The 27086-nt window shown below is 41.2% G+C and overlaps 2 long non-coding RNA genes across 2 annotated transcripts in view; one reads left to right on the top strand and one right to left on the bottom strand.

The window, feature by feature from the left end:
* LOC135574615 (uncharacterized) overlaps positions 1 to 24312 on the top strand; it is a 41472-nt gene extending 17160 nt beyond the window's left edge. The window contains exon 2 of the long non-coding RNA XR_010465485.1: positions 23884 to 24312. This is a non-coding gene — a long non-coding RNA (uncharacterized LOC135574615). The remainder of the gene's footprint in view (positions 1 to 23883) is intronic.
* Positions 1118 to 1850, bottom strand: LOC135574614 (uncharacterized). Its single transcript, XR_010465484.1, has 2 exons — positions 1705 to 1850; positions 1118 to 1524 (listed from the first exon to the last, which is right to left on the bottom strand). It is a non-coding gene; the product is annotated as an uncharacterized LOC135574614 (long non-coding RNA).
* Positions 24313 to 27086: the final 2774 nt, after the last annotated feature.

The raw sequence follows: 27086 nt of genomic DNA on the forward strand, positions 1-27086 counted from the left end.
CTGCAAAGTAATTGGTGAACCAGGCAAGGCAGTCATCCGAAAAGCCGAGGCTACTGAGTCTGCCGATAAGAATATGGTGATTGACAGAGTCGAAAGCCTTGGCAAGGTCGATGAAGACGGCTGCACAGTACTGTCTTTTATCGATGGAACAGTAGTGGAGAGGGTAGCAAGTTTTAAGTTCCTCGGCATACACATCACAGACAAACTGAATTGGTCCACTCACACTGACAGCGTCGTGAAGAAGGCGCAGCAGCGCCTCTTCAACCTCAGGAGGCTGAAGAAATTTGGCTTGTCACCAAAAGCACTCACAAACTTCTACAGATGCACAATCGAGAGCATCCTGGCGGGCTGTATCACCGCCTGGTACGGCAACTGCTCCGCCCTCAACCGTAAGGCTCTCCAGAGGGTAGTGAGGTCTGCACAACGCATCACCGGGGGCAAACTACCTGCCCTCCAGGACACCTACACCACCCGATGTTACAGGAAGGCCATAAAGATCATCAAGGACATCAACCACCCGAACCACTGCCTGTTCACCCCGCTATCATCCAGAAGGCGAGGTCAGTACAGGTGCATCAAAGCTGGGACCGAGAGACTGAAAAACAGCTTCTATCTCAAGGCCATCAGACTGTTAAACAGCCACCACTAACATTGAGTGGCTGCTGCCAACACACTGTCATTGACACTGACCCAACTCCAGCCACTTTAATAATGGGAATTGATGGGAAATGTTGTAAATATATCACTAGCCACTTTAAACAATGCTACCTTATATAATGTTACTTACCCTACATTATTCATCTCATATGCATACGTATATACTGTACTCTACATCATCGACTGCATCCTTATGTAATACATGTATCACTAGCCACTTTAACTATGCCACTTTGTTTACTTTGTCTACATACTCATCTCATATGTATATACTGTACTCGATACCATCTACTGTATGCTGCTCTGTACCATCACTCATTCATATATCCTTATGTACATATTCCTTATTCCCTTACACCAGGGGTCCCCAAACTTTTTCCTGTGAGGGCCACATAACTTTTCCCTTCTCTGATGGGGGGCCGGTGTCAGTTTGTAACAGAAAAAGTGTGACGATCGTAGGGGAGCTTAAAAAATGTATTGTTTTCCAGAAAGCCACACATAACCAAATAACCCTTTCCAGGTTCTTTACAGAAAAAAAGTCAGGAAACAAATAATAACACTATTAATGAAATAAATAATAACTAAATAACCCTCTCTGAGTTCTTCACAGAAAAAAACAGGAAATAAATAATAACTAAATAACTCTCTCTGGGTTCTTCATAGAAAAAAAAAGCCATGGAACATTAACTTTCTGTCGTGCCATGCACAATCTTAACAGATAAAAGTTCAGCTCAGTTGTCAGAGCAGAATCTCTCTGACACATATGAGCAGTCTCTTAAAGTTCTTGTGTTCCTTCCTTATAATCCTTTTGTAGGTTCCAGTAGGCTTGTAGACACCGCTGTTTGCAGCTCTCTCTCATCAACTTCCCTGTGAAAACCACAAAAGAAGCAGGTTGAGAAACTGAACTAAGTGATACAGCACCTACACAGTACAATACATTTCACTACCAGTATGGTTGTAAAGATGGATTTTATCCCAGTAGATTTTATTATGATTATATTTGTTTATGCTCAGAATGACTCATTCAAGTCAGAAAAGTGAGCTTACCTATGTATGTTCATCAGTGTGAACTGTGGGCCTGCATCTGGCTGGTGAGAAGTTGAATATCAGGTTCCATTCTAGTTACAGCCAGTCTCAAGCACTGATGCAAATGTTCATCTGTCAATCTTGATCTCATCGGGGTTTTCAGCAGTTTCATGCGCAGATATACGTGCTGCCAAAAACTGACATTTTCATTGCGTGTTTTTTGATGTTTGGATATGTGTCGTTTGGGAGGGCGGCATAGAAGTCAATGAGACTGTTGGGCTTGAATGCGTCTTTCAGAACATCACAGTTCTGTAACTCAGCCAACTCAAACTGATATGAAGGCTGGGAATAAAAATGAGCAGTTGCGCTGTGTCTTGCACGTCCGTGCTCTCATCCAGTGCTAATGAAAAAAAGTCAAATTCTTTCGTCTTCTGCTGCAGCTGGGCATATACATTACTCCCGATTTCTTCAACGCGTCTGGTGATTATACTCGCCGACAGACTTACGGCATTAAATGCATCTTTCTTCTCGGGACACACATCCTCCGCGACAGCATCCATACATTTCTTAACAAACTCTCCGTCAGTGAAAGGCTTACCGCTTCTTGCTATCAGTTTAGCAACCCGAAAGCTGGCCCGAACGGATGCCTGGTTCAGCTGAGCTTGGCGTACAAATGTATTCTGCTGAGATAGTAGTCCACTTTTTAGCTTTGAGAGTTTGTCTGCTCGTATTTGGCCTTGCAAGCTATCGTACTTGTCTTTGTGACGGGATTCATAGTGTCGGCGAAGATTGTATTCTTTGAATACCGCCACCGTCTCTTGACAGATGAGACAAACAGCCTTTTCTTTGCATTGAAAGAAAAAAAATAGTTTGTCCACTGCAGGTTAAATACCCTGCATTCTGAATCAATTTTTCTCTTACCTAACCTTTTCGCCATTATTCCGTTCTCTCTTTGACAGGGCCGGGCCTAGGATTTTTTTTCTGGAGGCCAAATAGGAAAAAAATTCGATAGCGTCTCTGGTATTGTTCAGAGGGCCGGGCCAAATGTGCTGACGGGCCGTAGTTTGGTGACCACCGCCTTACACTGTGTATAAGACAGTAGTTTTGGAATTGTTAGTTAGATTACTTGTTGGTTATCACTGCATTGTCGGAACTAGAAGCACAAGCATTTCACTACACTCGCATTAACATCTGCTAACCATGTGTATGTGACAAATACAATTTGATTTGATTTGATTTGAAGCAACATCTCAAGACATCAGTCAGGATGTTAAAGATTGCTTGCAAATGGGTCTTTCAAATGGACAATGACCCCAAGCATACTTCCAAAGTTGTGGCAAAATGGTTAAAGGACAACAAAGTCAAGGTATTGGAGTGGCCATCACAAAGCCCTGACCTCAATCCTAAAGAACATTTGTGGGCAGAACTGAAAAAGTGTGTGCGAGCAAGGAGACCTACAAACCTGACTCAGTTACACCAGCTCTGCCAGGAGGAATGGGCCAAAATTCACCCAACTTATTGTGGGAAGCTTGTGGAAGGCTACCTGAAACATTGGACCCAAGTTAAACAATTTAAAGACAATGCTACCAAATACGAATTGAGTGTATGTAAACTTCTGACCCACTGGGAATGTGATGAAAGAAATAAAAGCTGAAGTAAATCATTCTCTCTGCTATTATTCTGACATTTCACATTCTTAAAATAAAGTGGTGATACTAACTGACCTAAGACAGGAAATGTTAACTAGGATTAAATGTCAGGAATTGTGAAAAACTGAGTTTAAATGTATTCGGCTAAGGCTTATGTAAACTTCCGACTTCAACGGTAGTTCTTGCATAGTTTGGAGCTGTACTTTGGGTCATTGTCCTGTTGTAGGAGGAAATTGGCTCCAACTAAGCGCCGTCCACAGGGTATGGCATGGCGTTTCAAAATGGACTGATAGCCTTCCCTCTTCAAGATCCCGATTACCCTGTACAAATCCCCCACTTTACCACCACCAAAGCTCCCCCAGACCATCACATTGCCTCCACCATGCTTGACAGATGGCGTCAAGCACTCCTCCAGTATCTTTTTCTGTGTCTCACAAATGTTCTTCTTTGTGATCCGAACACTTAGATTTGTCTGTCCATAACACTCTTTTCCAATCTGCCTCTGTCCAGTGTCTGTGTTCGTGTTCTTTTGCCCATCTAATTATTTTATTTTTATTGGCCAGTCTGAGATATGGCTTTTTCTTTACAACTCTGCCTAGAAGGCCAGCATATCGGAGTCGCCTCTTCACTCTTGACGTTGAGACTGGTGTTTGAGGGTACTATTTAATGAAGTTGAGGACTTGTCTGTTTCTCAAACTAGACCCTCTAATGTACTTGTCCTCTTGCTCAGTTGTGCACCGGGGCCTCCCACTCCTCTTTCTATTCTGGTTAGAGCCTGTTTGCACTGTTCTGTGAAGGAAGTAGTACACAGCATTGTAAGAGATCTTCAGTTTCTTGGAAATTTCTCGCATGGAATAGCCTTCACTTCTCAGAACAAGAATGGACTGACGAGTTTCAGAAGAAAGTTCTTTGTTTCTGGCCATTTAGAGCCTGTAATCGAACCCACAAATGCTGATGCTCCAGATACTCAACTAATCCAAAGAAGGCCAGTTGTATTGCTTCTTTAATCAGCACAACAGTTTTCAGCTGTGCTAATATAATTGCAAAAGGGTTGGAACACAGGAGTGATGGTTGCTGATAATGGGCCTCTGTACTTCTATGTAGATATTCCATAAAAAATCAGCCGTTTCCAGCTGCAATAGTAATTTACCACATTAACAATGTCTACACTGTATTTCTGATTTTTTTAAAAAAAATTATTTCACCTTTATTTAACCAGGTAGGCTAGTTGAGAACAGGTTCTCATTTGCAACTGCGACCTGGCCAAGATAAAGCATAGCAGAGTGAACAGACAACACAGAGTTACACATGGAGTAAACAATTAACAAGTCAATAACACAGTAGAGAAAAAAAAGGGGAGTCTATATACAATGTGTGCAAAAGGCATGAGGAGGTAGGCGAATAATTACAATATTGCAGATTAACACTGGAGTGATAAATGATCAGATGATCATGTACAGGTAGAGATATTTGTGTGCAAAAGAGCAGAAAGGTAAATAAATAAAAACTGTGGGGATGAGGTAGGTGAAAATGGGTGGGCTATTTACCAATAGATTATGTACAGCTGCAGCGATCGGTTAGCTGCTCAGATAGCTGATGTTTGAAGTTGGTGAGGGAGATAAAAGTCTCCAACTTCAGCGATTTTTGCAAATCGTTCCAGTCACAGGCAGCAGAGTACTGGAACGAAAGGCGGCCGAATGAGGTGTTGGCTTTGGGGATGCTCAATGAGATACACCTGCTGGAGCGCGTGCTACGGATGGGTGTTGCCATCGTGACCAGTGAGCTGAGATAAGGCGGAGCTTTGCCTAGCATGGCCTTGTAGATGACCTGGAGCCAGTGGGTCTGGCGACGAATATGTAGCGAGGGCCAGCCGACTAGAGCATACAAGTCGCAGTGGTGGGTAGTATAAGGTGCTTTAGTGACAAAACGGATGGCACTGTGATAAACTGCATCCAGTTTGCTGAGAAGAGTGTTGGAAGCCATTTTGTAGATGACATCGCCGAAGTCGAGGATCGGTAGGATAGTCAGTTTTACTAGGGTAAGCTTGGCAGCGTGAGTGAAGGAGGCTTTGTTGCGGAATAGAAAGCCGACTCTTGATTTGATTTTCGATTGGAGATGTTTGATATGGGTCTGGAAGGAGAGTTTGCAGTCTAGCCAGACACCTAGGTACTTATAGGTGTCCACATATTCAAGGTCGGAACCATCCAGTGTGGTGATGCTAGTCGGGCAAGCGGGTGCAGGCAGCGATCGGTTGAAAAGCATGCATTTGGTTTTACTAGCGTTTAAGAGCAGTTGGAGGCCACGGAAGGAGTGTTGTATGGCATTGAAGCTCGATTGGAGGTTAGATAGCACAGTGTCCAATGACGGGCCGAAAGTGTATAGAATGGTGTCGTCTGCGTAGAGGTGGATCAGGGAATCGCCCGCAGCAAGAGCAACATCATTGATATACACAGAGAAAAGAGTCGGCCCGAGAATTGAACCCTGTGGCACCCCCATAGAGACTGCCAGAGGACCGGACAACATGCCCTCCGATTTGACACACTGAACTCTGTCTGCAAAGTAATTGGTGAACCAGGCAAGGCAGTCATCCGAAAAGCCGAGGCTACTGAGTCTGCCGATAAGAATATGGTGATTGACAGAGTCGAAAGCCTTGGCAAGGTCGATGAAGACGGCTGCACAGTACTGTCTTTTATCGATGGCGGTTATGATGTCGTTTAGTACCTTGAGTGTGGCTGAGGTGCACCCGTGACCGGCTCGGAAACCAGATTGCATAGCGGAGAAGGTACGGTGCGATTCGAGATGGTCAGTGACCTGTTTGTTGACTTGGCTTTCGAAGACCTTAGATAGGCAGGGCAGAATGGATATAGGTCTGTAACAGTTTGGGTCCAGGGTGTCTCCCCCTTTGAAGAGGGGGATGACTGCGGCAGCTTTCCAATCCTTGGGGATCTCAGACGATATGAAAGAGAGGTTGAACAGGCTGGTAATAGGGGTTGCGACAATGGCGGCGGATAGTTTCAGAAATAGAAGGTCCAGATTGTCAAGCCCAGCAGATTTATACGGGTCCAGGTTTTGCATCAATTTGATGTTATTTTAATGGACAAAAAAATAGCTTTTCTTTCAAAAACAAGGACATTTTTAATTGACCCCAAACTTTTGAATGGTAGTGTATATATATTTTCCTGAAGGGAGGGCCATCCATTTTCATTTAAAATTGGTCTGATTTTCTCTATGTTACCCTTGTTATAAAAACGTTTACTCCCTTAGATATGTGCTGTCAGTGCTGAGAGTATGGTAGATCCACGAGAATCTACTAATAGATAGTTAGGTCTAGCTTAGTTTGGTCCAGCTGCTCTGGACTCAATCTGGTAACAGGAAATGAACTCAGACTGCTTTCAGACTTGGATGAAACTGAATGAAGTGCAGACACGGATTCTGACCCAGCTTGCTCATAGCATTGCTGCTGTGGTTTATTAGATCTATATTCCAAAATGTTACCAGAACAACAAAAGGAAACACTTGGGCGACATTGATATTACCGATATTCTGCCTGATACTGCTTCATGTAACTCTTCAGCTGGATCTCTATTATTATGCAGTGAGGTGTTTTGGAGATTTGACATTTTTGGCTCAAAACTGTACCAAACGTCTGGAGGGATTGGAGTTTTGCTCACCTAGGTACATCAACAGAGGGGAAATTAGGTATGGATGAACATGGGTCAGGAGTCCCCCATAGTGCTGTTCCTACTGTTCACTAGGCTGTCCCCAGAACATCACTCATTAAAGTCAGCAGACCTGAATCTAAATACATGCCAACAGAACACACCTTGTTCTCCACAGTCAAGCAGCTGAGGCAGCAGGGAAATGCGCTTCAAGTCACATGTTAGCACCATTACAAGCCACAACTGACTTGAAGGCCAGCTTGTTCAAAACTGTTTTCAGAATGATGTTGTTATCCTCATAAAGGTTGTGTAACATTACTGTCTAACGTTATTTGAGTATTTATAAACATAATTATTTAAGGTTCTGTAAAACGGAGCTGGACATGCATATGTTGTTCAGGATTTTAGGATAACTGAATAGCAGGGGTCACTGACTTGCCTGACTGGAGGTGTAACTAGTAAACTGGAGGTAGTGTTTTACTTCACTCCTGACAAACAGGCTGCATTTAGATAGGCAGCCCAATTATGGTTTTGTTTTCTATAATTGGTATCAGATCAACTCTGAAAAAGATCTGATGTGAAAAGATCTGATGTGATTGGTCCAAAGAACCAATTTGTAAACAACCTAAGACAGCACAGTCCACTAAAATGATCTAAGTAAAGACATGTAACATTTATCATGCTTACTAATTGTACCTACATGTCATACTAGTGTTTATTTTCATGCAAGGTACTGTTTTTAGGTGGAGGGAAAGTATGTCAAATATTCTGCCAGTATCCAAATAGGTAATTAACCACATCATTTTTAGATGTGAGATGAAGTCTCCTGATAACTGACCACCAAACTGGAAGCTGTGGTATTTATCAGGACCACTCCTGTTGAAAAACACTCTCCAGCATTACCAGGCCTTCCTCATGAGGTCCCATGTCATCAGGTATTCCAGAGGGAATTCCCTTTACTATAATATTTATTTGGTGCAACTGTCATTGCCTTTTCATCTCCTCATTCAGTCATTATACAATGGGTGGGTCTAATCCTGGACACTGATTGGTTAAAACCGCATTCCAGCTGGTGTCTATTCCACAAGTTACCACCGGCTAAAGCTATGACTTTGAAATGCCTATTTACTCCGTTCCATCTCACTGAGCAAACTACTGTCTCATCAGCCTAGCCAGACAATTTATAAACTTGATCTCCAATGTTAAAAGCATCTAGACATTTTCTCCCATTTCTTTTAGACGAGCAAGTGGTTTTCAATGTCTCTCTGACATTTGCAACATTGTTTCAATATTGAAATTCGATCTCCAGCTGTCCCATAGTAGAGAACGTGTAGAGGTCGGAAGTCGGGATAAGACAGACAGGCATGCAGGCAGCTTTTCTAAGCCACTCGAAATCATGAATCAGCATAATTTTTAAGAACATATACAAAGAAATGTCAATAGAAAACAGGTACAATTAAATGCAGCTAGTTTGCAGGCTTTCCAGCTTCAGTTTGAAGTGATTGTGTTAGCTGTGTTGTTGGCTAGCTCCCTGAACATTTTCTATGCCAGGTGAAATCTCCAGTGGTGGAAAAAGTACCCAATTGTGATACTTGAGTAAAAGTATAGATACCTTAAAGTTACTCAAGTAAAAGTGAAAGTCACCCAGTAAAATACTACTTGAGTGAAAGTCAAAAAGTTTATTTAAACATACTTAAGTATCAAAAGTAAATGTAATTGCTAAAATAGACCTAAGTATGAAAAGTAGAAGTAAAAGTATAAATAATTTCAAAATCCTTATAAAATAAGCAAAGCAGAAGGCACAATTTTCTTGTTTTAAAAATGTACGGATAGCCAGGGTCACACTCCAACACTCAGACAAATATTTACAAAAATAAGATCCCACAAAAGGAAGTGGAAAAAAGGGCTGCCTAAGTATGATTCCCAATCAGAGACAACGATAGACAGCTGCCTCTGATTGGGAACCATACTTGGCCAAAAACAATGAAATAGACAACATAGAATGCCCACCCCAAATCACACCCTGACCTAACCAAATAGAGAAAGAAAATGTCTCTCTAAGGTCAGGGCGTGACAATTTCACAATTTTCCTGTCCTGCTAAGCATTCAAAATGAAACAAGTACTTTGGGTTGTCGGGGCAAATTTTATGGATTAAGAAGTACAATATTTTCTTTGGGAATTTAGTTAAGTAAAAGTAAAAGTTGTAAAATATATAAATAGTAAAGTACAGATACCACAAAAAATTACCTAAGTAGTACTTTAAAGTATTTTTACTTAAGTCTTTTTGCGCATCATCAGCTAATTCTGATGAACATATGCAAATAAATGTCACTAGAAAACAGTTTAAACAAATGCAAATGCAGATAGTTTGCTGTTATTCTGGCTGCACTGTTTGACGTGACTGTAAGTTAGCCATAGTTGGCTAGCTAGCAAGCAAGGGATAAGAACGTTGCCAGCCAGTATGGCAGTAGAACATTTAGAACGAACGACTGGGTCGCGTCCATAGATAACGACTGGGTCGCGTCGTCTCTGGGAACCGATTGAACGAACGACCAGTCGGCTTGGGTATAAACCCTAGATTTGTATCAGGACTATATCTCATGGAAGGATGAAATAGTATGACTAAATTAATCAAAATAACGTTTTTAATGAAAATATGTCAATCATTATTTGAATAGGATGGTAACCCGTTGTATAAAAGTGATAATTCCCTCGAAGCCGGTGTTTGGAGGATATATTGGCACAGTTTGCCAGCTCTCGACATCGTCTCAGGCCTACAGTAACAACACCCATGTCAATATATCCTCCAATCACCGGCTTCTCTGGTATTATCAATTCATTATCTGTTTAGGTGAGGCAGTCCAGAGATACGGAACTTCTTTCTTTTTTGTTGCTATTATGTTCTGAAACGATGACCTTGGTTCTTGACATGGAGCACCCGTTAAAATCTTTACATGACCTTGTTTTCTTGGATTCCTTCCCAGTGACATACAGAAGTCAGTCTTGTAAAATACATGTCTGGAAACCATAAGATATGGCTTTAGAAATCAGAGGCATACCAATGTAACCTTGAACTTTAAATTGCATGGTTATTAGAGTTTGGGACACATAGTGTAATAAATGTAGAGGACAGCTGTACTCGGTTAGATGAGCTTGTTCCTCTGTAATCCTGGAGAAATACATCACAAAGTGCATCAGGGTGACTATTCTCCATATATTTGGCCAAGGTTTCTGTCAAGCTGAATGGCATTTCAAATCTGCTGCAGTTGAACAACAGCAGTGTAACTTGTATAAATGTCAGGAAATATAAGAAACACACCCAGCCAGCAAGGCACAGGGTTAATATTTAGACCGGGGACACCAGGTGGCTAGATCCCCTAAACTTGAAGTTTGCAGCTTCAATACTTGTGGGGATGAATCGATAAATAATCTGCGAATCAGCTGGGATTTATGAGCAAGTAAAGTGGAGAATCGGTCACACAGGCCTATGTTCCTATAGTCACTCACACTTTAAACTTCAGACTCATAAAGTCTAAATAAAATCCCATTCCTATGAATTCTCACACATTCCACATTTAGTGGTTTCATTCTGAGGCTTTTAACAGTCAGGGTGATTCTGACAGAATCCTGAGCCAGACCAACTGATCATAAAACTGAACTCAACGTCTATCCAATGGGACATGTTTAAAGGAATAATCCACAAAAAAACTATATTTTGATATTGTTTTCATTAGTCCACTGTTGATACAGTCCCAAAATGTTGTGCATGTCAGCAATCATATTTTCAAGATATGGGACATTCAAAAAGCTAATAGTCACTTCCCACATCAAAACAGCAAAACGCATCCTCATGATGATGTGGCAACTGACAATTTGCTTTTTGAAAGTCCTTTATCTTGAAAACGTGATTACTGACATGCAAAACATTTTGAGACTGTATCAAGTCTAATTAAATAAATATCAAACAATAGTTTTTTTGTGGATTTTTCCTTTAACAATCACATCCGGCATTGCATTCTGTGCTTTCCCCTGCGTCACCGAGAAACAGAGTCCAAAGTGGGATTACTCATATGATCAATGTGAAATGACCTGATAACAAAATACAAACAAAACAACAACAGCATGTGTAAATCTAAATGTAACGTGAACGCATAGACTTCTACCATGCGTTGGCATATAAACAGTGAGATCATTGACCCCCTGCCCTCTTCTTCAAAAAGCAGACCATGACTCACTTAGAGATGTGACCTGCGGTTGAGTCAGTCTCACCCCAGAACAGTTCATCTTCCCAGCTGTCTCTACAGCTCCAAAACACCAGACCTCCTCAGGCACACCACCAGATGCACAGCAAATAGAACCATCCATTTATTCATGAAAGGAAACATCACAAAGTTAAAAAGTAAATGAGAGGATGGAAAATGTGTTAGTGTTACATGGAAAGGTCCCCAGTCTTGGTGAGCAAACAGGAAGAGTACTGTATACAAGAGACTGTAGTTACAGATGGCCTGTTCTGCAGATCAGAACAGGTGAGACACAGATCAATAATTCTCCCAGACACTATAATTCTCTGTATGATACTGTAGTTGTAAATGACTGATGATTATGTTTATCTGACTGTTCACTTTAGCTCTGGGGCTTGTGTGTGAGTGGAGTGGAACAGTCCGTAGTGTGAGTGTACTGTAAGTAAACAAAAGTCATCCAGAAATAAATATTATTTCCTGATAAAAATTCCCCCAACGGCTTAACCCATCTACATGTTATACTCCAACCCGAGGGAGTAGGCATGTTCTGATAGAAAAATTCCATTGAAAAATAAACCTATATTATATATTTCACCTTTAGTTTGAGAGCTGTCAGCCAATGCAGGGTACAAACAGTGAGTAGCAGTTGATATCAGCCCAGGGATGACAAGGTCGCTAGGGGTTACCATGGGACCATCCACCATTGCCAGGGAGACAGGGACACGCTTTGGCCTTGTGCTGCAGCAGACCCATGTTTATCCTGCAGGGGCTGAGCGGTAAGCATACTACACTATGGGGGTATGGGTGTGAGTGTGTGTGTGTGTGTGTGTGTGTGTGAGTGTGTGTGTGTGTGTGTGTACAGTGGTGGAAAAAAGTACCCAATTGTCATACTTGAGTAAAAGTAAAATTACCTTAATACCAAATGACTCAAGTAAAATTGAAAGCCCACCAGTAAAATACTACTTGAGTAAAAATCTCAAAGTATTTGGTTTGAAATATACTTAAGTATCAAAAGTAAATGTAATTTCAAAAATGTACTAAAGTATCAAAAGTAAAAGTGAAAGTATAAATAATTTCAAATTCCTTATATTAAGCAAACAGTCGGCACAATTGTTTGTGTTTTTTTAAATGTACGCATAGCCAGGGGCAGACTCCAACACAGACATTTTTATTTATTTTTTTATTTCACCTTTATTTAACCAGGTAAGCAAGTTGAGAACAAGTTCTCATTTACAATTGCGACCTGGCCAAGATAAAGCAAAGCAGTTCGACACATACAACGACACAGAGTTACACATGGAGTAAAACAAACATACAGTCAATAATACAGTAAAAAAACAAGTCTATATACAATGTGAGCAAATTAGGTGAGAAGGGAGGTAAAGGCAAAAAAGGCCATGGTGGCAAAGTAAATACAATATAGCAAGTAAAACACTGGAATGGTAGTTTTGCAATGGAAGAATGTGCAAAGTAGAAATAAAAATAATGGGGTGCAAAGGAGCAAAATAAATAAATAAATTAAATACAGTTGGGAAAGAGGTAGTTGTTTGGGCTAAATTATAGGTGGGCTATGTACAGGTGCAGTAATCTGTAAGATGCTCTGACAGTTGGTGCTTAAAGCTAGTGAGGGAGATAAGTGTTTCCAATTTAAGAGATTTTTGTAGTTCGTTCCAGTCATTGGCAGCAGAGAACTGGAAGGAGAGGCGGCCAAAGAAAGAATTGGTTTTGGGGGTGACTAGAGAGATATACCTGCTGGAGCGTGTGCTACAGGTGGGAGATGCCATGGTGACCAGCGAGCTGAGATAAGGGGGACTTTACCTAGCAGGGTCTTGTAGATGACATGGAGCCAGTGGGTTTGGCGACGAGTATGAAGCGAGGGCCAGCCAACGAGAGCGTACAGGTCGCAATGGTGGGTAGTATATGGGGCTTTGGTGACAAAACGGATTGCACTGTGATAGACTGCATCCAATTTGTTGAGTAGGGTATTGGAGGCTATTTTGTAAATGACATCGCCAAAGTCGAGGATTGGTAGGATGGTCAATTTTACAAGGGTATGTTTGGCAGCATGAGTGAAGGATGCTTTGTTGCGAAATAGGAAGCCAATTCTAGATTTAACTTTGGATTGGAGATGTTTGATATGGGTCTGGAAGGAGAGTTTACAGTCTAACCAGACACCTAAGTATTTGTAGTTGTCCACGTATTCTAAGTCAGAGCCGTCCAGAGTAGTGATGTTGGACAGGCGGGTAGGTGCAGGTAGCGATCGGTTGAAGAGCATGCATTTAGTTTTACTTGTATTTAAGAGCAATTGGAGGCCACGGAAGGAGAGTTGTATGGCATTGAAGCTTGCCTGGAGGGTTGTTAACACAGTGTCCAAAGAAGGGCCGGAAGTATACAGAATGGTGTCGTCTGCGTAGAGGTGGATCAGAGACTCACCAGCAGCAAGAGCGACCTCATTGATGTATACAGAGAAGAGAGTCGGTCCAAGAATTGAACCCTGTGGCACCCCCATAGAGACTGCCAGAGGTCCGGACAGCAGACCCTCCGATTTGACACACTGAACTCTATCAGAGAAGTAGTTGGTGAACCAGGCGAGGCAATCATTTGAGAAACCAAGGCTGTCGAGTCTGCCGATGAGGATGCGGTGGTTGACAGAGTCGAAAGCCTTGGCCAGATCAATGAATACGGCTGCACAGTAATGTTTCTTATCGATGGCGGTTAAGATATCGTTTAGGACCTTGAGCGTGGCTGAGGTGCACCCATGACCAGCTTTGAAACCAGATTGCATAGCAGAGAAGGTATGGTGAGATTCGAAATGGTCGGTAATCTGTTTGTTGACTTGGCTTTCAAGACCTTAGAAAGGCATGGTAGGATAGATATAGGTCTGTAGCAGTTTGGGTCAAGAGTGTCCCCCCCTTTGAAGAGGGGGATGACCGCAGCTGCTTTCCAATCTTTGGGAATCTCAGATGACACGAAAGAGAGGTTGAACAGGCTAGTAATAGGGGTGGCAACAATTTCGGCAGATAATTTTAGAAAGAAAGGGTCCAGATTGTCTAGCCCGGCTGATTTGTAGGGGTCCAGATTTTTCAGCTCTTTCAGAACTTCAGCTGAATGGATTTGGGAGAAGGAGAAATGGGGAAGGCTTGGGCGAGTTGCTGTTGGGGGTGCAGTGCTGTTGACCGGGGTAGGAGTTGCCAGGTGGAAAGCATGGCCAGCCGTAGAAAAATGCTTATTGAAATTCTCAATTATGGTGGATTTATCAGTGGTGACAGTGTTTCCTATCTTCAGTGCAGTGGGCAGCTGGGAGGAGGTGTTCTTATTCTCCATGGACTTTACAGTGTCCCAGAACTTTTTAGAGTTCAGAAACAAAGCATTTGTGTTTAGTGAGTCACCAGATCAGTGGCAGTAGGGATGACCAGGGATGTTCTCTTGATAATTGTGTGAATTGGACCATTTCTGTCCTGCTAAGCATTCACAACTTTTGGGTGTCAGGGAAAATGTATGGAGTAAAAGGTACATAATGTTCTGTAGGAATGTAGTGAAGTAAAAAGTAAAAATAGTAAAAAATATAAATAGTAAAGTAACGTACAGGTACCCCCCAAAAACAACTTAAGTTGTACTTTAAAGTATTTTTACATAAGTACTTTACACTACTGTGTGTGTGTGTGTGTGTGTGTGTGTGTGTGTGTGTGTGTGTGTGTGTGTGTGTGTGTGTGTGTGTGTGTGTGTGTGTGTGTGTGTGTGTGTGTGTGTGTGTGTGTGTGTGTGGTCTCAGTAGGGAGCTCACATCAGGCAGTTACCGTACAGCTGAATCACAGAGACGTCAGCCTCATCTCTATTCCTTCACTTTCATTGGTGTAAAATGATGTCTTCTCTCTTTCTGAAATGTATCTTATCTACTTTTTGATGTAGGTGACCTTGAAGGCATACCTACTGTACGCTACAGTACCGCATGGCATGACTTTGCAGTAGGAATAAGGTCACTGCTGTTTTCAGGCTTTGTTCCATTTACAGTACATACAGCTAAGTTAAACAAAGCATTTCAACAGTAACTGGGAGCTTGTACTTATGAACACTGGAAAGCCAGTTAATCCATCTGCAGTTGGCCACACTGAACTGATCACAGTAATACGGATAAAAATGATGCAATGTCACAAAGTCGGTTTTCTTATTATTGTTTATCTTCCCATGGCCTGTCTATAGCTTACTGCTTAATACCATAAGATGTTACAGTACATCCCTCGTCTAAAAGAGGGATAAAACCAGAAAGGAACATCAAGGAGATGGACTTCAGCCCTGGGCTTCAGCAGGACTTCAGAACTTCATGTCTCAGTTACCAGGATGCAGTAATGATTGAAACAACATAGAGTGCATTACCTCAAATGGCCTGCCTTGATGAAAGAAACAGCTGCAGCATGATCCTTGCCATAGAGAAAATGCATACCAAAATCTTAAGGGATTCCTTTCGGCAGTTCTGCAACTTATATGTTTTAGGATGAAATAGAGAGGCCTTACTTAAGATAAAGGGCCTGATGCATTTAGAGCTGGGATCATCAACTAGCCTTAGCCGCAGGACAATTTTTTCTTGAGCGGCTGGCCTGGGGGCCAGAACATAATTACAAATAATTTGTAGACCTCAAATTATCCGCAGGAAGCCCGAACAGATATCATATTTGATTAAAACATAACCATTTCAAAACGTGCTTACATTTGTATACGATCACGTCTCTCTATAATGCGTGGGAATACTTGGGAACAAAATGAAAATCACTAGTAGCTGATTTCCTGGTGTTTTTACAGTCTTTTATGTCGACCAATATTTTTAAAATGAAATCACCTGTGGCCCGCCAGTTGGGGAACCCTGATTTAGAGTAACAGCAAGACAGTTTACAATTTAGTAATTTAGCAGATGCTCTTGCAAGTGCCTTGCTCTAGGTCACAGAGTTTTCACCTTGTCGGCTCAGGGATTCAAACCAGCAACCTTTCGGTTAATGGCCCAATGCTCTTATCTACTAGGTTACACGCTGCAAGATCTATGCAGCCTGAAACAAAGAGCCACATAAAATCATCTACTGATCCATTACCATTTTGTGTTCAGATTTCTATTACTTCACTTTCCACCACAAACACTCCAGTTTAATGTGAACCATAATTGCTTTGCACAATGCTCTGTATGAGACACTCTTTTCCATCCTTAAATAGATGTGGTTACATTTAGCAAGGGAGTCTTTGATTGGCTGTGACAACTCACAGAGCCTGGCTCCCTGCAATGCAGACCTCTTCTTCTTTGTATAGGCCTCTCTTTATAATGGCTGTCTGTGGATAGGGAGGGCAGCTAATTTAATTTGTGTGTCTCTGCGTCCAGTATAAAGGAAGTTGGAAGTAGCTTTGTGAGCCAATGCTAACTGGCATTAGCACAATAACCGTAAGTCTATGGTAACTGCATCTACTAGCATGCTAGTAGTTATGATAGACTTTGCGCTAACGCTAGTTAGTAACCCCCTTCGGACTGCATGCAGAGACATAAAAATGGTATTCACAAGTTCATCTGTCTCTGGGGAAGTAGATAATGGGCTTCATTGAAAATCCTGAAGTATAGTTTTAACGACCAGCCTTGCACCTTTCAACATTTAGCCTTTACCCTATCTCATCATGTGCATTTGCTTTCATATGTGCACGCTTGACACAATTAGAAGAGTTGGAGAAAAAAGGTTTAGTGTACAGCTAGTTTACATCATATTATGTATAAGGACTTTTATGATATCAGGAACAAATGTTACACGTTTTAGGAACACAAGACTTCAAACAAAAGCTGTGGTATTTACAGTCATACAGAGTTTGAAAGCCGATGACTTCTGAGATTTTTGGATGGCTTTAACAAAAACTTGCCAGAAATACATTCCTAAATATTGTTGACTAAGACAGTATTTAGGACTGCGATAAAACAAAACGTCTTACTGAATATTGGAGAAAACGGAAGAAGGTCTAGACTCAAGATGGAGAGTGGACAGCACATCAACTAAGACAAGGTGCAGCCAAATTAGACACCAGAAATAATATCTAGAATATTCTGTTTCTAGTACTAATGAGAGACAACACTGACAAAGCTCACATATGGAATTGTTTTTAGATGGTAATACCATGGATCATTTAGCTATTTGATTTGGAATTTTAGGACCCCTTTAGGTTTTAAAGAAAATATTTAATTTGTCATTTAATAATATAGCCCATTAAAACACATTGAATAACACATCCAATGGCAAAAAAAGACCTACATCTAGGATATATAAGAAAGCTCAGGAAATATATGTTTTTTTTGGGACACTTATTGAACTTTTTGTTTTACACATGCTGGCTCAAAGCTACCTCCATACTTCCATTCATTTGTATGGGTTACCTTCAGACAAGCATAATGGAGAAGACCATCGTGTACGTGAGAGTCTCCCCTTTCCACAGTGGGGTCATATTCGTTTGTAGCTCATACGGTTCGAACGCTACAGACAGAGGTTGGCACATCAGCATTGGGGACTTCAGACGAGTCCCGTGACACTACCGTGTTCATGAGAGTCTCCCCTTTGTTAATGGAGAGTCATGAGAGTCTCCCCACTGTTAATGGACTTCTTCAGGGATACATACAGTGCATTCGGAAAGTATTCAGATCCCTTCCCTTTTTCCACATTTCGTTAAGTTACAGTCTTATTCTAAAATGGATTAAATAAAAATTAATCTACACACAATATCCCATAATGACAAAGTAAAAACAGGTTTTTAGACATTTTAAGACAGAAATACCTTATTTGAATGAATATTCAGACCCTTTGCTATGAGACTTGAAATTGAGCCCAGGTGCATCCTGTTTCCATTGATCATCCTTGAGGTGTTTCTAGAACTTAATTGGAGTCCACCTGTGGTAAATAAAATTAATTGGACATGATTTAGATAGGCACACACCTGTCTATATAAGGTCCCACAGTTGACAGTGCATGTCAGAGCCAACACCAAGCCATGAGGTCAAAGGAATTGTCTGTAGAGCTCAGAAACAGGATTGTGTTAGGGCACAGATCTGGAGAAGGGTACCAAAATATTTCTGAAGCATTGAAGGTCCCCCAAAACACAGCGATCTCCATGATTCTTAAAATGAAGAAGTTTGGAAACATCAAGACTCTTCCTAGAGCTGGCCGCCCAGCCAAACTGAGCAATTGGGGGACAAAGGCCTTGGTTCGGGAGATGGTCACTCTGACAGAGCGCCAGAGTTCCTCTGTGGAGATGGGAGAACCTTCCAGAAGGACAACCATCTATTCAGCAATCCACCAATCAGGCCTTTATGGTAGAGTGGCCAGGCGGAAGCCACTCCTCAGTAAAAGGCACATGACAGCCGGCTTGGAGTTTGTCAAAAGGCAAAGGTCTCTCAGACCATTCGAAACCAGATTCTTTGCTCTGATGAAATCAAGATTGAAGTCCTTGGTCTGAATGCCAGCGTCACGTCTGGATAAAACCTGGAACCATCCCTACGGTGAAGCATGGTGGTGGCAACATCATGCTGTGGGGGTGTTTTTCAGCAGCAGGGAATGGGATACTTGTCAGGATCGAGGCAAAGATGGGTGGAGCAAAGCACAGAGAGATCCTTGATGATAAACATGATCCAGAGTGCTCAGGACCTCAGACTGGGGCGAAGGTTCAACTTCCAACAGGACAACGACCCTACGCACACAGCCAAGACAACGCAGTAGTGGCTTCGGGACAAGTATCAATGTAAAACTAAATACATGCTCTTCAACCGATCGCTGCCTGCACCTGCCCGCCTGTCCAACATCACTACTCTGGACGGCTCTGATTTAGAATACGTGGACAACTACAAATACCTAGGTGTCTGGTTAGACTGTAAACTCTCCTTCCAGACCCACATCAAAAAAAAGATCTCCAATCCAAAGTTAAATCTAGAATTGGTTTCCTATTTCGCAACAAAGCATCCTTCACTCATGCTGCCAAACATACTTTTGTAAAATTGACCATCCTACCAATCCTCGACTTTGGCGATGTCATTTACAAAATAGCCTCCAATCCTCTACTCAACCTATTGGATGCAGTCTATCACAGTGCCATCCGTTTTGTCACCAAAGCTCCATATACTACCCACCATTGCGACCTGTACGCTCTCGTTGGCTGGCCCTCGCTTCATACTCGTCGCCAAACCCACTGGCTCCATGTCATCTACAAGACCCTGCTCGGTAAAGTCCCCCCTTATCTCAGCTCGCTGGTCACCATAGCATCACCCACCTGTAGAACGCGCTCCAGCAGGTATATCTCTCTGGTCACCCCCAAAAACAATTATTTCTTTGGCCGCCTCTCCTTCCAGTTCTCTGCTGCCAATGACTGGAACGAACTACAAAAATCTCTGAAACTGACAGTGCTTGAGAGGATCTGCAGAGAAGAATGGGGATAACTCCCCAAATACAGGTGTTCCAAGCTTGCAGCGTCATACCCAAGAAGACTTCAGGCTGTAATCACTGCCAAAGGTGCTTTACTTATGTAAATGTGATTTTTAATTATATATATTTTTTATATATACATTTTCAAAAAAAATCTAAAAACCTGTTTTTGCTTGGTCATTATGGGGTATTGTGTGTAGATTGAGGGGGGAAAACAATTGTATCAGTTTTAGAATATGACTGTAACGTGGAAAAAGTCAAGGAGTCTGAATACTTTTCGAATGCATTGTATGTTAGGAGGTCCATGTGATTTTCAGAGGTAGGCCACATTTGGTTTACACCTGCTTGTCCTCACAATGGCGCCCATGCTGATGGGCATCACATCGGTGGACAGAGCTGAGCTGAGCTGGAACAACTCATTTGTCTGCAGCTTCCTCTTCCGTTCTTTCCCAGATTAAATCCTGCTCTGACGGATGCCGTTAATAACCAAACAGCTTTCTCAACACACTCATTCACTAACAAAGAAGCCCATCTGTGAAACATTTCCAGTAAGAACCCACTCTTCCTTGATTCATCCCATGTGTGCATATTTGGTTTATAATGCATTGATTGGTCACTATTTCAATATGAGTAACACGTTCCTCTGACATTTTTATTGGATTTTCTTCTTACACCTGTTGTAGATTAGAGATGGAAATAGAAGTGATCGACAGTGTAACACTGCCGTGATTCTGGAGGAAGACCTGGGAGTCACTCTATTGCGGAACACCTGCTCTCCATCTCCAGAGATGGGTTCATACACCATCAAACTGCATTGTCAGATGCAGGTGCTATTCTAATGAGCAGGAAGAGGAGAGGTAAAGAGACTGACTGACACATTCTGGAGACAGATCTCCACCGGGACATGTATGTTCATGTTTTAATAAAAGTTACTTTGATCAAAGCTTGCTCCAAGAGATTAGCTTGTAAAATAGTAGTGATATAAAATACCATTTGTCTTGGTTCCTTTGTCTTCTTCTCTTCCCCAGGCCCTTTGTTTCCGCACAGACAGTTGTATATTCTCAGTATAAGGAAAGATGCCTGAGATTTTTCCATTGACATTCGGAGAAAAGAGAAGGGTCATTCTTGGAATGACATTCATTAAAGTGATCAATAATGATGAACACACTGTCAGTATTGTAAAACACTTGCTCTAGCTCAGTGAGGGATGGCACTTGGAATGTTATGAGGATGCTTAGTTTGGTAGATGGATCTCATGCAGTCTTCAAGTGAGTGAGAAGAAACCCTCTTAAAATGAGTTGGTTTCTGTGAGCTGCAATCCAATGGGCACAGATGTCACTTCAACTTGTAGTTCAACATTTGGTTGAGTTGTCAACTAAAGTAAATTCAATGTGAAATCAACAAAACATTTCACTATGTCATTTGATTTAGGTTAAAACTTGGGTGAAAGAAAGACGAAATTCCCTTACATTGATGACTTTTTGCAAATCTAATCAGTTTTCCCATGTTGATTCAACATCATCTCATTGAATTTTGGAAACAAAGTTGATTCAACCAGTTTTTGCCCAGTGGGAAGCTTTCCAGTCAAAGCCTAACTGCTACTTTCTCTTAATGGCTTTGCGATATTGTCATTTATTTTCAATACCTTTGAATCCACAATATGCATTTACTTTTATATACGAAACATTTTCCAGGGATTTTTCTAGCTAAGTAAAGCTAAAGCCAAGAGGAACATCAGAGCACTCTCTTTACCTTTTCCAAATAGCTTTTCCTGTCCTATCTTAAAATGCATAAGTGCAAACTATTTCATTCATTGATACAGGCCTACTGCACTTTCACAGTTAAGCAGCAAATCAGTATAATCCCAATATAGGCAGGGTCTATTAGGTTTCTTGTTGGCTGTTAAAATAATAACTTCAGTGTTATAAGAGATTGACGTGAAAGCAAAATACCTACTCTAAATTGAGCAAGGTGGTAAGCTATGGCATTAAACATAATTTATCAGGTTACAGTCAAGTTATAACCTGGCCATTTCATTGTTGTCAGTATCACATTAACTCGGGCTCGCAAACAATGTTTTTCGTGTTTAAACAATAGAGGGTTATAAATGTAAATCTTGTTTTTTACTATTTGGTGGATGAGAGGTTAGGGCAGGCCTGATGGACGGGAGGCTTCTAGCCTATACTAGGGCTCATTTATACCCATACCCAAAGCTAAGGGTTTCAAAACGGTTCTTCGGCTGTTCCCATAGGATAACTATTTTTGGTTCCAGGTAGAACCCTTCTGGGTTTCCATGTAGAAATCGAATCAATCAAAATTGTATTGGTGGCATACACATATTTATCAGATGTTATAGCGGGTGTAGCGAAATGCTTGTGTTCCTAGCTCCGATAGTGCAGAAATGCACAACAATACTCACAAATCTAAAAAGTAAAATAATGGAATTAAGAAATATAGAAATATTAGGATTAGTAATGTTGGAGTCCAGAGTATAAAAACAGTACCAGTCAAAAGTTTGGACACACCTACTCATTCAAGTTTTTTAATTAAAAAATATATTTTCTACATTGTAAAATAATAGTGAAGACATCAAAACTATGAAATAACACATATGGATTCATGTAGTAGCCAAAACATGTAAATATATTTTATATTTGAGATTCTTCAAAGAGGCCACCCTTTGTCTTGATGGCAGCTTTGCACACTCTTGGCATTCTCTCAACCAGCTCCATGAGGTAGTCACCTGGAATACATTTCAACTAACAGGTGTGCCTTGTTAAAAATTAATTTGTGGATTTTCTTTCCTTAATGCATTTGAGCCAATCAGTCATGACAAGGTATTGCAGGGTTGGTATACCTAAGATAGCCCTATTTGGTAAATGTCCATATTATGGCAATAACAGATCAAATAAGCACAGAGAAACAACAGTCCATCATTACTTTAAAGTCATGAAGGTCACTCAATCTGGAAAATTTCTAAAACTTTGAACATTTCATCAAGTGCATTCACAAAAACCATCAAGCGCTATGATGAAACTGGCTCTCATGAGGACCGGCACAGGAAAATAAGACCCATAGGTACTTCTGCTGAAGAGGATACTTTCAATAGAGTTAACTGCACTTCAGAGATTGTAGCCCAAATAAATACTTAATGTAACAGACACATCTCACATCTCACATCTCAACAACTGTTCAGAGGAGACTGCGTGAATCAGGCCTTCATGGTCGAATTGCTGCAAAGAAACCACTACTGTTAGTTAAATTACTTGTTGGTTATTACTGCATTGTCGGAACTAGAAGCACAAGCATTTCGCTACACTCGCATTAACATGTGCTAACCATGTGTATGTGACAAATAAAATTTGATTTGATTTGATTTGATACTGGAGGACAATAATAAAAATACACTTAATTTTTCAAATGTTATATCCAAAACATACAATATACTTGCTGTGAAGCCGCTCACCAGGCCAAAAAATGTGAACCCGAACCCTCCAAGATCCTTCCACAGTCCCCCCTCCCCAAAAAAGACCATTCACTCCATTCCCCACCCCCCAAGAACCCCCCATTGCACCAACAACCAAGAAAATGAACTAAAGAGAAAAATAAAGACTGAATTAAAACAGCAAACAATGCAATGTTGTTTTTTTTTTAAATAGAAAAAAACAAAGGACATCAAGGACAACTAAAATCATAATAGCAATACCAACTGTATACGTTTGAGTGCATGTCTGGCACTATTACATGTGTGTGTGTCTGTGTATGTGTGTATTTGAATGAGAGTGTGTGTATATGCATGTGTACAAACACCTGCACGGCATCAGCCTCAGGCAAACCAGCATTAACTGTAAAAACACTGCCCCTCAATGTCATTCAAACTTACTTTTTATTATGTTTAGACTTGCTTGGGCCAAGAAACATGAGCAATGGACATTGAACAGGTGGAAATCTGTCCTTTGGACTGATAAGTCCAAAATTTGAGATTTTTGGTTCCAACCACCGTGTCTTTGTGAGACGCAGAGTAGGTGAACGGATGATCTCCGCATGTGTGGTTCCCACCGTGAAGCATGGAGGTGTGATGGTGTGGGGGTGCTTTGTTTGTGACACTGTCAGTGATTTAGAATTCAAGGCACACTTAACCAGCATGGCTACCACAGCATTCTGCAGCAATACACCATCCCATCTGGTTTGCTCTTAGTGGGACTACCATTTGTTTTTCAACAGGACAATGACACAACACACCTCCAGGCTGTGTAAGGACTATTTTACCAAGAAGGAGAGTGATGGAGTGCTGCATCAGATGACCTGGTCTCCACAATCACCCGACCTCAACCAAATTGAGATGGCTTGGGATGAGTTGGACCGCAGAGTGAATGAAAAGCAGCCAACAAGTGCTCAGCATACGTGGGAACTCCTTCGAGACTATTGGAAAAGCATTCCAGGTGAAGCTGGTTGAGAGAACGCCAAGAGTGTGCAAACCTGTAATCAAGGCAAAGGGAGGCTACTTTGAAGAATCTCAAATATAAAATATATTTTGATTTGTTTAACCATTTTTATGTTTGTTACTACATGTGTTATTTCATAGTTTTGATGTCTTCCTTACTATTCTACAATGTAGAAAATAGTAACAATAAAGAAAAACCCTTGACTGAGTAGGTGTGTCCAAACATTTTACTGGTACTGTATGTGATGGGATGTATAGACAACATGGACAGTATATGGATAGAATATGCAGTATATCTGTCGAATAGTATATGTACAGCAGAATTGTATTGTCCAGAGACTGAACATTAGGGAGTAATATACTCAGAAGCGATGGATGGATGGAACCCAAAAGGGTCCTACTTGGAACCAAAAAGTGTTTTTCAAAGGGTTCTCCTATGGGACAGCCAAAGAACCCTTTTAGGTTCTAGATAGCACCTTTGTAGCAGTGAGAGGCAACATCTGAATCACATTTGTAATGGATGCAGCTCAAGGGAAAAGCCAGACATCCTGTACATGGTCAAAACCCACAGTTTAACTTAATGATTATATTATAACACCAACCAATAATAAAAAGCAGAGAAGTAACATCTTTACATAACCTGGTAGCATTTAATAACGTCGTAGCCTGCTGTTTCAGTTGACCAACTAGCCTAGGCCTAGACATCTGAAGTCATCTTTGATCATGTATCACAAACCAAGTCTGAATAAGAACAATGGCAACTGCTTACATTTAGTTATTATTTCAGTTTTTCTCGATTGCTAAGACACAATTCCTGGAACAACTCACCATTTTCTCAACTCTTCACACACAATTTTAAAAACTCACCCAACGGTACAAACATCTAACTTCTGTGTCCCACTTCAAACTTTGCACTCAGACAACACACAAGCTGTCAAAAACACAGACTACATGATTGTTTGTTACACACTGGATGGATTAATTCAAAACACTGCTACCAGAATGTTTAGAATAGGTTTTCAGAGAAATAGTTTAGAACTTTGTAAAATCACAGCACTGATTATCCAGATAACCCTTCCAGGAACACCCTGCAGAGAGAAATTCAAAACAAGTACTGTAATAAATACCTCTTACATTAGTGGATAAGGGAATAGTACTGTAAATGCTGTTTTGGTCAAAAACCTGACCTTTGAAATGTCACACTGACAAAACATGTAAGGAAGAGTCCATGCACAGTAAAATACCACATTTCCAAAAGCTTTATTTCCAATTGCAGAAAATGTACAGGGTACTCAGCATCAACATCAGCGTTCTCATCATCTTGTCTCAGGTCTGGGTCATTCCATAATATCTCATCAACGTCATACATTATGTTTGCTCTTGCCAGGCAGCATGGGAAAATTGCCCTTGTGTGACATAGAAAACCCTGGATAGACTCCACAGACACATCACCACAGGCGTCCACCATTGCCTCCAGGAGGTTTTGCTGTGCGTAGGGGTTGCGGTCATACACTCCACTGTCATGCTGAGAAAAATTCCTCAATCAGATTCAGAAATGGGGAATATGCTGGCAAAAAAAGAATGGTGAACCTGGGGTGGTCATTGAACCTGGCGCAAACCAGAGCAGCCCGATGGAAACTCACCGTATCCCAAATGACAACATATTGGGCTTGCTCTGGTTGCCCTGGCTCCCCTTCCTGTTGAATAATTATTGTGCAGCTGATCTAGAAATTTAAGGAGTTGTGTCGTGTTGTATGGACCCACTTTGACATGGCGGTGGAGGACGCCACGATTTCTGATGGTTGCACATAGGGTGATGTTGCCTCTCCTCTGGCCAGGAACTTGTATGATGGCACGGTGACCAATGATGTTGCGCCCCCTTTTGCGCCTTTTGGTTAGAAGGTGAAGATGTCGTCCTGTGGGTCAGCCATGGCATCCAGCTCAAAGATTCTCTACAGAAGTAAAAAATGTCAAATTAAAATTAAAACACACATTTTACTGTACTACAAATACAGTACTATAGTGTACTACTGTACTGGAATTAAATATTGTATACTGCATATACTGTAACACATTACTATACAGTACTGAATTGATATGCTGGAGAGATGGGTCATATTCTACATACTGTAAAAATTCTGTACAGTATAGCAATTACCTGCACATATTGGAATCCTTGCTCCTTAACTCTGTTTGAATTCCTTTCAAAAGGCACACGGTACAGCTGCTTTGTCCTTGTGTGGTTCTTCTGACCAATCTGGTCAATGGTGGAAATACTGATGCTGTCAATTCCTTGGAAGACTACCTGGTCTTCAACTGTTCCGGTTTGAATTTCCCTCAAACGGATGGCATTACTGGCAATCACCATATTCACCAGGACAGTCTCCTGCTCAGCTGTGAGAAGTCTCCGCCTACCTCCAATAGATGGCCGCCTCTCAGTTCTGCAAAAATGAAATTTGTCCATTACTGACCTATGGTCATCCATTACTGTGGTAAAAACTACACGAAGAACAAAGTGGAGATTCAGTCTATACGCATTACAACATTACATGTATCATAGTAACAACAAGGCAAATGATCTGTTTTCGCATGATGAACTAGGGTGGCACGGATTTCATCTGAGATTACTTGTCTTTGTTGTTGTCGTCGTCCTCTTCCTCTCTGTTGTCTTGCAACATCACCATTGTTAGGATCCATTGTTCCAAAGCACATGGACATGCCTCTATGCCCTATTTATTGATCCTGCAATTCTAATTTATGTGTTAACAATTTTGAGGCTTAGTGTTTGCACCTGGAGAAAGGCTTGCTCTTTGAGTTTGGGTTGTGATGACTTGAGTTAATTATATTGAGAGCATGTGTTTGCTGAATGAATATATAGTGCAATGAATGATTTATTTAGCCACTTTTGTGTAAGGTTTTGCAGAAAGAGTTTTGAATGTTGAAACATGCGTGGAAACAAGTGGATAGTGTTTACGGTTATGGG

Source organism: Oncorhynchus nerka, linkage group LG13, assembly GCF_034236695.1.
Source record: "Oncorhynchus nerka isolate Pitt River linkage group LG13, Oner_Uvic_2.0, whole genome shotgun sequence".
NCBI lineage: Eukaryota > Metazoa > Chordata > Actinopteri > Salmoniformes > Salmonidae > Oncorhynchus > Oncorhynchus nerka.